The 8,119-nt window shown below is 44.1% G+C and overlaps 1 pseudogene; it reads right to left on the minus strand.

Annotated features, from left to right (window-relative positions):
* Positions 1-4,394: 4,394 nt before the first annotated feature.
* LOC133758805 (E3 ubiquitin-protein ligase RNF6-like) lies at positions 4,395-6,398 on the minus strand (annotated as a pseudogene).
* Positions 6,399-8,119: the final 1,721 nt, after the last annotated feature.

Genomic DNA, 8,119 nt, shown 5'->3' on the forward strand with positions numbered 1-8,119 from the left:
CTCATTCAGATTCCATACCTCATCCCGATGCTCTCACCATTAGAATCAACAACTGAGCTGGCTTTCTGAATGAACTAACACATTCCTTACTGTACAGCCTTACACATATGCTAATAATGCATGTTAAACACTCAAATGCACATCTTTTGTTCAGCAAAGAGCTGTGTATACATTAGCAAACTCATAGTTTTCCCAAACAGGAACATAACTCAGTAGTATTCCCAGAGGGGTTAGCTAGCGTATAAAAAACAGTGAATCAGCAGCATGGAATTAGAGGGCACAGAGACTGGGGCTCTTACACTGAGCTAAAACAGAACATAGTAACAAAAAACTGAGGAGGGCGATTCCCAGGGAAACACAGAAAGTACAGTACTCAGATATGAAAACTGGAATAGTCGCTATTGTTTTCTGTTGTTCTGTTTCAGAATAAATCTTTGATTGCTGCAGAGAAGTCACCTGGGATTTCTGATGTGCGGACGATCCTCCTTTCAGGAGTTGCCAGCCGCACTTGACTGTGTCCTGGGGCAGAGTGCTCTAGGTGTAAGGGGTACAGTGCCAAGTAAGGTTTTCCAAACACATGCAGCGAAGCACCACTCACACAGGCACACATACAATGCATGATGTGCTCACCAGTACAAGTCTCCCCTCCTCCCCTCGATGTGCCAGACCTTATTGATTTTTGTGGCTTAAAACCCAAAACCTTCTGTCGGTGCGTTTGGCGTCGCTCATCATGTCTTTGGTGTCTGCCATGTCACCTGTCTGCCTCTGCTGATGTCATGGATAAAATGCTGCTTAATTACGCAGCAGTGGATTTGAGGGTGGAGCTGTGCCCTGGGTTTTGTGCTCATTCTTCCTACCACAGGGCTCAGGGGACGCTCCAATGGGGTTCACTTGGAAGTCTTTCTGAATTCTCCCAATGAATACCACCTCATGGCTGACTTAGGCTAAGCTTTTTTAGCCTCAGAATCATGAAGTTGACTAATTCAGAAACATAGTCAATTTCATTTGATTGCATTCAGGTAGCCGAGTGTCCAGAAAATGCTTGTATTTGAAAGAACTGACCAGATGTCGGCTCTGGCATGGCTACTGGCAAATGCAGTTTCATCACGTGCCCATATGTGTGCGCTGGGGAAGAGAAGGATTTGTCCACCCTTTCAGAAACACTCAGAGGGCAAAACGAGGCTGGGCACTCACGCTGCACGACCTCTTGTGCGGTTGTGAGCTTTAGGATTAGTTCTGTGCTGACAGCTTATCCATCTCTGTCTGGGCTTGCGGGAGCTGCAGCTGCCCAGGGGGAGGAGGGCTAAGCTGTCTTTCTCAACAGCTTCCAGTCTCCTCCTCTGCAGACCCAGAGACAGCTCTGGTGGTTGACAAGGAACAACTAATCTCCACCCCCTAGAGGAAGCACTGCTTGGGAGCCATAACTGCATTTTCTACCGTGTCACAGCTCCCCTGTGCACCTGGGACAGAGCTGAGCGCATTCTGCATGCTCTGTAACCCCTGCATGACCCAGGGAGCTCGGTGCTGTGCCCTCCTCAGCCCTGGTGCCCCTGTGAGCTCTGGGAGCTAGTATCTGCCCCTCCTCTTCTGGTAGGGAGACTGCCAAGCTCCCAGGAGATGGGATTCTGCTCCCCTGATGCAAAGGTGTTCCCAGTGACGAGGCCTGCGAGCCAGAAGGATCCCTAAGGTTTCCACATTTTTATTGTTGCTGAGATCTGCTTCTATGCCCTGCTCAAAGACATTAGGGATGGAAGACTGGTTTCACCTGTGAGTCAGTTCCGATCCATTGGTGTGCACTGCAGAACTGTGTGGGGACAATGTCAGGCCACGTGTATGCTACAGAGTTCCGCAGAAAAGGAGCCCAGTAATCGGAGATGCCCATCAGGAGTGGGCACTGAGCGTGAGTGTCTTGGAGCTGTCACGAAGGATAGGGATTCTCTGGGCTGTACAGTGATTAGAAAACATTCTGGGGTTTTCTGCTTAATATGTATTTGGTAGAAAGAGATCATGAATGCATATTTTGTGTTTTATAAATCTTAGATTCTCTTAATGATCATTTGTTTTCATTGGAGTTTTCTGGCCTCCAGGTGAACTTAACATATCTGTGCATGTAATTTTTCACAAACTTTTTTTTTAAGATTTCAAAACGAAACATGAGAAACCATGCATATTGTATACCTCATGTAATAGAATGAAGAATCTGAATTTGTACAAAGTCACCAAAAGTCTGAAATTAAGTTAAATGATCTGTGTTCCAAATTTTCCACATTCTATTTCTGAATAAAGAAATACTTGTTCAGTGTTATGTATTACTTGTTGTCTAATAAGTCAGATTGTCAGACATGCTTAAGTAAATTATCTCTATTTTAAAATCATACCTTAATCCACTTAAAGAGATGATCATGTCAACACTAAACATCATGCCACAGCAGCATTGTCCCAAAAGCTTAAATAAGAATCAACCTTGTTGAACTCTGTAATTAACACACAATTATTCTTAGGTGTTTAAAGTTAACTGAAAAGTGATCTCTGTTAAATGTAAGAGTGGGAAAAAGAGAGGGAGGAGATGTACAATTTGGGACATGCTCAACTGGACTTGCCCCAAATGGTGGAGTTAGAAATGTGCCAGGGGATTCCAATACAATCCCATCAAGGTGGCATGTACCAATGCCATCTCACTAGTCCAAGTGATCAATTTCAGGTCACAATGGATCACACTGATAGGTCTAAGAGTCAAAAGGATCACAGAAACAAGACTAATGTCTGCTAATACTAACTGATAGAATCAAAAAGGGAGAGAACGATCCAACATGGGAAGCGGGAGACACAGCAGACTCATAGAATGGCAGATGTCCTAAATAGCACTCTGGCCTCAGAATCAGCCCTTAAGGCATTCGGATCTAGCTGAAGAGCCCATGAGAGTATTTTAGGCATGGAAAGGCAAGATATTCTGGCAAAACAAACAAACCACTAAATGAAAGATCTCCACGAGTGAGATCCCAGTGTAAAGAATGGGGCCATCAAAGAAGGAGGTACCTTCCTCTGAAGGGAGGAACTTTCACTTTGACTATGGCCTTGTCAAAATAAGATCAAAGTCAGCAAGCTCAGGGGGCTTCCATGGCCTTGGCAACTCATGACTAGAGCCTGGGGAGATTGCTGACACCTTAAACAGGAGTGTCAATTTGTTAAGTCAACAATAGGAGTCACTGTGCACTTACTCCTCATGTAGGATCTCTGTCCTTAATGTGTAGTTCAATGTGATTAATGCTATGACTAGTGCTCAAACAGTATTTTGCACTTTGTGTTCTGTGTGGGGGAAAACTGATGAAATCTTTACTTAATATATACTAAATTGATCTTCTATATATAAAGATAATTGAAAATGAATCTTGATGTGAATGGAATGGGAGAGGGAGACGGAGCAAGAGATGGGAGGGTTGCGGATGGGAGGGAGGTTATGGGGGGGGGGGAAGCCATTGTAATCCATAAACTGTACTTTGGAAATTTATATTTACCAAATAAAAGTTAAAAAAAAATCAACCTTGAAGTTTTTAGACTGAATTTTTAACCTTAAAATTATATAACTATATATACACATATGGTATGCTGGATGTTAAATTGTAACTTAAATGTATTTGGCAACTTTCAAACACTCTTTCAAAGGCTTATTTATTTTATCAATGTCCAGATATAGTACTATGCCTATGAAACCTGAATTCCAAGTAAACTCTGTTGTAGTATTTAGAAAAATAAGATTGATTTAACCTACAGAATTTTTTTAACCTACAGAATCATGCAGATACAAAAGTGCTTAGCAGGGGCTGGCACTGTGGCATAGCAGGTTAAAGCCCTGGCCTCCAGCGCCAGCACCTCAAACTGGGATGCCAGTTTGCTCTACTTCTCATCCAGCTTTCTGCTACTGAGCCTGGGAAAGCAGCAGAGGATGGCCCAATGAAGGAGACCCAGAAGAAGCTCCTGGCTTCGGATCTGCTCAGTTCCAGCTGTTGCGGCCAATTGGGGAGTGAACCAGCTGATGGAAGACCTCTCTCTCTCTCTCTCACTCTGTGTCTCTACCTCTCTCTGTGACTCTGTCTTTCAAATAAATAAAATAAATCTTTAAAAAAATAAAAATAAAGTGCTTAGCATGACAAAATTACCAAAATAAAATCTTTAAAGGTTATTTGGTTATAACAATAGTAACTACTCTGTACTTTTGGAAAACTTAACATTTGCATTTAAAATTTTACATACTTTTCCTTCTTTTAGCAACTTAAAAATTGTTCAAACTACAATGTTACTTTTCATCCCGCTTAGCTGATCACAAATAACTAAACAGAAGAATACCTGACTACTCAATTCCATTAAAATACAGTATCTAACTAGATCCTATTATTTCACCCATTGTTAACTACACTGCAGAGTAAAACAGGCGGCCGACAGATGGGACAGTCAATACAACGAATGTGAAACTCACACATGCAAGCTAACTGCCTGAGCTGGTCTCCAGTTACGTAGTCACCAATGCAAACACTACAGAGTTTACCCAGCTCACTATCAAGATGGTGAGGCTCATAGCTCCTGGTGCAAATCCTGTCTATCTACTCTTTGGTTAAACCACAGATTCAATCATCATCATCATCACTTCATGTAGTAAAAATAAGTGAGGCAGGCGAAGAATAGGGAGTGACTCAGTTTCAACTCAACCGTTTGAGTTTCGCAGCTGCCTGCCACCTCTACGGTCATAGTGTCAGGGGCGAGGTGGGGTGCTCTCACCATCCCCGTGCATTTCAATGCTGTCATCTCGGGCCCTCTGGTCTTCACTGCGCTGCCTGCTGTCATCAGCCATAGCTAAGTTATTTGCTTCTGAGTGCATCTCTGGCAAATGCTGACCATGTCTTTAAATCTATGGATCAGATTCAGCCTCCATTAGAGAACTCAGTTCTCCAAACGTAGTCATGATCTGCCTTAAAATCAACCTCAGAGCAACTGATGATGGCTCAACGAGTTCGAAGCCCTGACCTCTCTAAATGAGGACTATTTCGGCAAAAGCCCCCCCTGTTGCTTTCAATTGTGACTGCATCCTCTGCTGGCCCTACACACGATCCACTTCTGTTTGCAATGCTATCCCAACCTCTATTTTCCCCAGGACGAATCCTTCTCACTTGAAGGTCCAGGGTGGTTGTTGGATGCAGACAGATACCAGTTGAGGATCTTCTGGATTCTTCTTCTTCTGTTGCCCTTGACCCAACTCTTGAATTAGGGAGTGGGGTGTACACAGCACCTCTGTTCCTCTATCTTGCTCTGCAGACATGAGTTACACCTCTTCGTCTCCTAACAGATCTTCTCATTGTTTTGTTGTACCGGTCTACTCCCCCTCTGACAACTGTGATAAACAGTGCCTCTGTCTCTGACTTGGAAGGTAGATCATAATCTTATTGGCTCTCATCTGTGCTTTGTATTCCTCTTCCTCACTGTAACATTAGTTCTAGCCCCACTTTCCCAAACAGGTGCTGCCCCAAATCATTGTCCCTCCCTCTGCCTGAGTTCACTGCCACCTCACTGGTTTGTATGACTACTGAAATTAGGGCATGAAGCACTTGTTCTAAGTTTGCCAACAGCCCCACCCCCAGTTTCATTTTTCAATCTCCCCAATGTTCAGAATGATCCTTCGACTGAATTCTGGCCCCCTGAAGCAGGCACAGTCCTTGGAATGTTGGAACCAACACCATGAAAACTCATTGAGGTCTGGCTTCTTGTTTGCCTCACCACAGGACTAGCTTATCTTTGATGTCTATTTCTACCACGGTCTTTGTTAATATCTGAAAGTGGATTGCGCATCTAATCTTCTCCATCAATTTCAAGTCCTCTATTTTCAGGATTTATGTGGGTTTCCAGACTAAACTGAAACTGATTTGTTCGACTCCCAACTCCCCAAGTTTGGTTCCCATTTTGTCCACTTCGAGTTGTGTTTCCTATGGAAAGAAAGGTGTTCAGCTATTCAAACACAGAAGCTTTCTTTGAACTTTCTTAAAGGATTGTTGGGCCTCTGTTACTTGTCCCATTTCTCGGGTCACGCTGAGATGCTCCTTGTCCTTAACTCCTTGTAGCCACTGTCGTAGCTCTTCTGGGGTTATTTCTCCAGGGCTGCCTATGAGACTATGCTGTCTCATCAGCCGAGAATCTTCTTCACTGAGTTCATTAATAAATGGGTGATGGGCTTCGTCTCTGCGGACGCGCTCTTGCTACCACCTTCCCTCCTTCTGATGAGTACAGTCTTAAGACGAAGCTTCTTCACCACCACCACGTGATCTACACCTGGACTGGTTAACACTGAGCTGCCTTATTTTTCTTTCAACATGCTTTGAATATATGCACTGACATCCATCTGTCAACTGCATGTGCTATTTTTTGAGAGCTGCCTGTCTCTCCCCACTGAGGATTATGAACATTCTAAACAGACTGAGAACTATTCCAAGAGTAGGGAGGAGCTCTGACATAGTAAAAAAAAAAAAAAAAAAGGCAGAGATTTTTAAAAAAGATTTACCTATGTGAAAGAGCATCAGAGAGACAGAGATACACAAACAAAATCCTCCACCTGCTGGTTCACTTCCCAAATGTCCACAACACAGGAGCCAGGCTAGGCTGAGTCTCCCACATGGATGCTGGGGGCTGAGGCACATGGGCTATCATCTTCTGCTTTCCCAGGTGCATTAGCAGGGATTTGCATCAAAAGTGTGCAGCCAGGACTCACACCAGTGCTCTGATATGCGATCCAGGGTTACAGGTGGCAACTTAACTCACTGGGCCACAACGCTGGCCCCAGAAAACAGTTACTGCTCTCAAGGATGGCGTATGTGGAACAACACGCTATCCCACTCTGATGGGATTTATTATTGGCCCTCTTCCACATACGCACACAAACATATATACTTAGTGACACAATAGTTCTAAGATGATGTTTCACACTGGGCCCCTCTTCTACTACCTGAAAAGTTCTAAGCCAGTGCTTCTCAAACTTCAAAATGCATACGAATTTCCCAGGGAACAGGTTCCGTCCCCAATGTGATGTAGACCTGAGAGTCTAACATGGTCCCTAGTGATGCCCAGGCTGCTGATCCACCATCCACACTGCAGATTCAGTTTCTAAACCCTTCTGTGCCTCACACTTCCCTTGGAATTACGACAACATTTAAGAGGACTCACAAGTCCTTGCCTAGTCTTGTTGCCTTCAAGCAACAGCCTCATCCGCCCTGCACTGACTTCCTTTGCTATTTCCAAAGCACTGACGTTGGCCTGTGCTCACGCCTTTCTACTATTCAAGCTCTGCTCACCTCATGACTTCTGCACATGCTTTCCAGTCTTTCTGAGATGTGCTTTTCTCGATTCTCCTAAATACATTTTCCTCCTCCTCTAAATCTCAGCTCAAATATCACTTCTATAGGACAAGCTCCCCAAGTTCCCTAAACTAAAGCAGCCATCTGCTCTCATGACACAGAATACTTTCTCCTTCCATTTGGTGATGACTGTCTGACATCATTCTCCCCTGCTATAGTACAAGCCCTTATTAGGACAAAGATCTTGCCTGTAGTTACCCACTGGTGTATCCCCAACATGTGGCTCATCATTTTTAGTTTCCATTCTTATACTTTGATTTCTTTAGAAATGGCTATCCTCAACACAGGTTTCAGGACAAAGAAGCCTGTATCTCCCAAAATGCCCTGTCTGAGCCTTGGGCTGGAGGCAGAAGTTGAGATGAGGTTTGCACTGCTTGGAGAAAACCGTTCCCTGGCTGTGAGATAGAAGGTGGGTTTGCATTGTTTCTGAATATTACTGTGGTCGCTCTCCATCCCTTAGCCTTCAGAGGACTGAAGATGCGAGCCTATTCTGCCTTGCATCAGTTTCCTGTAGGCTGGCTGGACCGCCTTCCAAACCTTGCCTCACCTACTGGAAGTAGAAATTAAGTCTTTTCTTATTTCTGCCTTCGTCAGTCTTGTACACAGTAAAAATTTAATAACAGAGGATGTAGAACTGAATCTGGAAACACACACAGGAAATCTTCAGGCCCTTGGGAAGGTGCAGCTGGACATACTAACACCTTCCTGAGGATTGCCGGGATAAG

Source organism: Lepus europaeus, chromosome 4 (assembly GCF_033115175.1).
Source record: "Lepus europaeus isolate LE1 chromosome 4, mLepTim1.pri, whole genome shotgun sequence".
NCBI lineage: Eukaryota > Metazoa > Chordata > Mammalia > Lagomorpha > Leporidae > Lepus > Lepus europaeus.